We start from the raw sequence: 4,266 nt of genomic DNA, 5'->3' as shown, positions 1-4,266 counted from the left end.
GGGTTCCAAAAAAGGTTTTGTGTGATAAATTTGAGCGACATTTTCAGCTAAGGATTAATATTTTCGAATAAAAAAGTTGATATAAGAGATTATAAATCATAAAACAAATTCAAATATATGGACTGTCACTTTAAATATAGGTTTAGTCAATATGTTTTGCTACAAATATCTACAGATAAAAGTTTTTTGAAGAAAAAAAATAAAAATGAAAATGGATGTAACAATGATATGCAGTGGTCAACATGAAATGATATACAGTGGTCAGCATGATTTATGTCTCAGAAGAACCAGTTCAGCCACCAGCCTGTTTACTTCTTCTTTTTTACATAGAACTTACTTCTTCTTTTTTACATAGAACTTGTATCAAAACCTAAAAAAAATAAGAATAAAATGCTAAATAAAACATGTCTAAAATTAAGCCAAAAGAAAATAATATCAACACAATCATTTGATTTAAAAAAAATAAGAATTTGCAATTTTAACATAACAAATCAATTATACTTTGATTTTCCCAAAGTAACAATTCTAAACATCCCTTTTAGTCTGACTTAAAATTGAAATAATAAATTAATTTTCTAGTTTTGGTATATATCAACTCATTTTCTAATTACATATAAACAAGCAAGCCTCATTTTCCAAAAAAGATTATTTTGTTCAAGATTTTACAATTGAATGAGAGATGAATATAATTAAGGCATACTTTTCATATGTAAAACAAATGTTATTTATACATATATATATATATATATCCGGTATAAGAAGGCGCTTTTCTACGTGATTTCATTATCAGTGTCAAACTGAAGAAAATGAAAAATACAACAATCAGATTTTGTAGCTACCTCCAAATTTATTTATTTTCTCATTTTTCAGAAACATTTGAATACAATCATTATAATTATAAAAATGATTTCTTAAAACTTTTTAATGCTGAGGTAAACACATTGTTATAAAATGGCATGACTTTGAAGATAAAAGGAACTACAACTTTTTTATACCATTTGATATATACTGCAATAACATGTAATTATTAAAACTTACAAACTCTTCTGTAAATGGACCAAACCGACCACTTCTAAGAGCCCATCTGAGTTTCCCATTAGCTTCTCTGAAAAACACCTCTTTTTTCAGGCTATGCATTTGTTCCACATTGTTGACTATCATCTGAAAAAATCAGTTTGAAAACTTTTTCACTATAATTCAATCTTTATACCAATATCACATTTCAACATGTATTCCTCTTGATCTATATGAATGATACTAGAAGTTTACATGTCAACAGAATTTTCTTATAATGAAATTTCATCTGAAATCAGTACTCTGTGGACCTTAAAAATGCTGTTTTAAGGTGGTACATAACACAACAGGGAGATAACTCTGTAAAATCAGCTGAATGTCTAAATCACTTATTGTTAAGGAAATATTAAGCTTTTGAATGATAAAAATTTGTGTGTGTCAAACTGCTATAGATTCGATGAGTTTTTTCCGATAAATTGTGTGGTTCAAGTTTTTTGAAATTTTCATATTTTTGTCAAAGGCTCAAAGTAAAATTTTGTCCAAATTTAATGAAAATTACAAGCCAAATTAATTTTAGTCAAGGGGTTTGGTACCACCTTAATATAATATTTCATCACCTGTAGAACTGTAGCACAAAAAGTAAGGCATACTGTTCAAAGAAAAAATCATATTTTGACTATTTACTACAAAAAACCAAATACAATATATTTTTATAACTTGTGTTTCTTCTCATTTTAGTGTTCATTTGTAGTGGTCTGAGTCAGCATTATTTAATATATGGTCATGTTTGTTCTTTCATAATATACACTTACATTGAAATCCATATCCATGTCTTTAAGGCCAAAATAAATTAATAGTGTGTTTCCTATTTCACCTTGAAAAAAATTAGGTAGGGTAGGTAGGTAAAACATTTTATTTTATGAAAACATTTTATTTTTTTTTTATTGATGGGTCGACAGGAGAAAAAAAATCTAAATCAAATAGTTTGATGTGCGGGCTTCTTTGATATTTAGAATAGTAATTAAGTCTACAGCTTTTTTAATTTTCTGTTTTAGTTCTGCGTCAGAAATATGAAAATAAACTTTAATGAAAATTTTATGGTCGTAAAAAGAAAAGTGTATGTTCTTCACGATTAATTACTTAAACCAAAAATGGCAGTAAAAAATCTGGCATGGTATGTTATTATGTTGGGCCTCGTTGAACCTAAAAATGTAAATGTCACACAGGGTATACATGTGGAAGCAGATTAGTACCCCTTGAAAACACTGTGAACCGATGCTAAGCAGCAGATAATTATGATTTTTTGAGGGTTAATACTCTAGCTGCCCTTGCACCCTCTTTATTTAATAAACAGATGTGTTTTGATGTTTGACAGAATGTGATGTTGTTTGAAGATTGGGTGGTTCTGACAATATTAAAATTCCAGGTTTTGAGAAGAGTGAGATTGTGAAATCTTTTGTCTTATTAATGAGGGTAGTAATGCCCTTTACCGTCAGGCGTCAAACGGTCATTATCGGCTACCGTTAGCGTCAAATTGGTTAAAATTTTACCTTAATTCATCAAAATATCCTGATCGTGATTCTTCAGAGCAAGGATTTGTATACTATACAAATCCTTGGTCAGAAGTCTCAAATAATTATCGAAACCGTTATTTTTGGAAAATTTTTTACGTGATTCGTCAAAACCAGTCGATTTTTTTACCATCTAAAAGAAAATGTACATTTTATCGTCATGCACCAAAAATTACCGTTAAAGTCGTTTGGCAAGATTTTTTAGCGTTATTGTGTCTACATATGTTACAGAAGTTCCACTGGAAACTTTGTTATAACCAATGTCATAATATTTGTTCCTGTTGGAACAAATATTCTAAACCATTCATTCTGTTGGGAACATATACTGTAAAATTTATTCCAGAACACTTTTTCCAGTTGGAACTTCTATTATGAAGGAACTTCTATTTCGTGACAATTCGTCATGAATGTACCTCATTAATCTACTGGTCAAATAAATTGCAGATGTAAATATGACAGGATTTTTTCCCTTTTCTTTTATAAATTGTTATGGGACCAGCCAGAGAAATAAAAAAGAATAAAAGTAGACATGGTGCTGGGGCAGATTCATTTATAAATGAATATGAATCATACACCATGTCTGCCTACTGGGGAAAGCTTCTCAAGTTTCACCTTTCTCATTCCACATTGTCTGTCCCCTTGTCATCATAAACTAAAAAGCATTAACAGCCATTTGTGTTGCGTCCTGAGCACAATTCTGTACAACATTCGTAAGAGCATGTTTTACATCAAAAGCTGGATGGATTTTAGCAGTAAATTTGAACTCATTTTACTTTAAAATTGTTAGTCAATTTACCGACAGATACAGTCTGTCCAACCTGAAACGATTCTGACTTTTGGTCCAAAGAAGCACAGGTACAAGACTAGATTTAGTTAATATATGTATATATACTGAATACACTATTCATTATATATACAAATATTTAAAAAATCTCGCTTGTACCTGTACAAAGAAGTTGAGCATAGTGCTTCAACTTCATATTTTTTTGTCTATAGGTCCGCTTGATGTTCTTCAAAAAGATTCATCATATCGTAATTATCCGGAACTGATGTCATTATATTTTGCGTCTATGTGATCACATTTCACATATTTGACAGCTAATACGCTACACGGTTGCCGAAAAGCCATGCTTGTTTATTTAAAATCTTGGTCCTTGAAACGCTTTACTTAACAATATTGGTCGTTATTATCAAACGCTTTGAAGATCTATAGTACTCTAAACGAATAATCGGATCCGGACAGACTGAAAAATCCGGATTTTGAATTTTTATTTTCATTTTTGTCAATAAAATGTTTAGGGTCGGCGTCGGAAACGGAGGTAGGGTCGGGAAACCGGAAACACACCATTTATTTATTTTGGCCTAACCTGCAAAGTTGTGTAGTATTCAATGCTGAAATATAAAAAAAAATATTATAAGTATGCAATGTCAAATACATTGTAGCTAACACAATACAAAATACTTTTCCAATAGCCTAAAACCATTTAGGTGTACATAAAAATAAAACCAACTTACGTTCAACAAAAAAAATATAGAAAAATCTTTTAGATTCATTTTGGTACAATTTCCATAGAAATGTAAGTACTAAGTATTGAAAACACAGAATTTTATATTCGGGTAAATTAGACTGGATAAAGGAAGAGTTTTTTTTTACGAGAACTAGGTATTTTTTTACCTTTTC

At 30.0% G+C, this 4,266-nt stretch overlaps 1 long non-coding RNA gene across 1 annotated transcript; it reads right to left on the bottom strand.

Annotated features, from left to right (window-relative positions):
• LOC127719093 (uncharacterized) lies at window positions 1-1,852 on the bottom strand. The gene is made up of 3 exons (XR_007990163.1): window positions 1,827-1,852; window positions 1,039-1,161; window positions 1-370 (listed from the first exon to the last, which is right to left on the bottom strand). It is a non-coding gene; the product is annotated as an uncharacterized LOC127719093 (long non-coding RNA).
• Window positions 1,853-4,266: the final 2,414 nt, after the last annotated feature.

Source organism: Mytilus californianus, unplaced genomic scaffold (genome assembly GCF_021869535.1).
Source record: "Mytilus californianus isolate M0D057914Y unplaced genomic scaffold, xbMytCali1.0.p SCAF_10, whole genome shotgun sequence".
Taxonomy (NCBI): Eukaryota; Metazoa; Mollusca; class Bivalvia; order Mytilida; family Mytilidae; genus Mytilus; species Mytilus californianus.
Note: the sequence above shows the minus strand (reverse complement) of the source record. Positions and strands in the feature narration are given on the sequence as shown.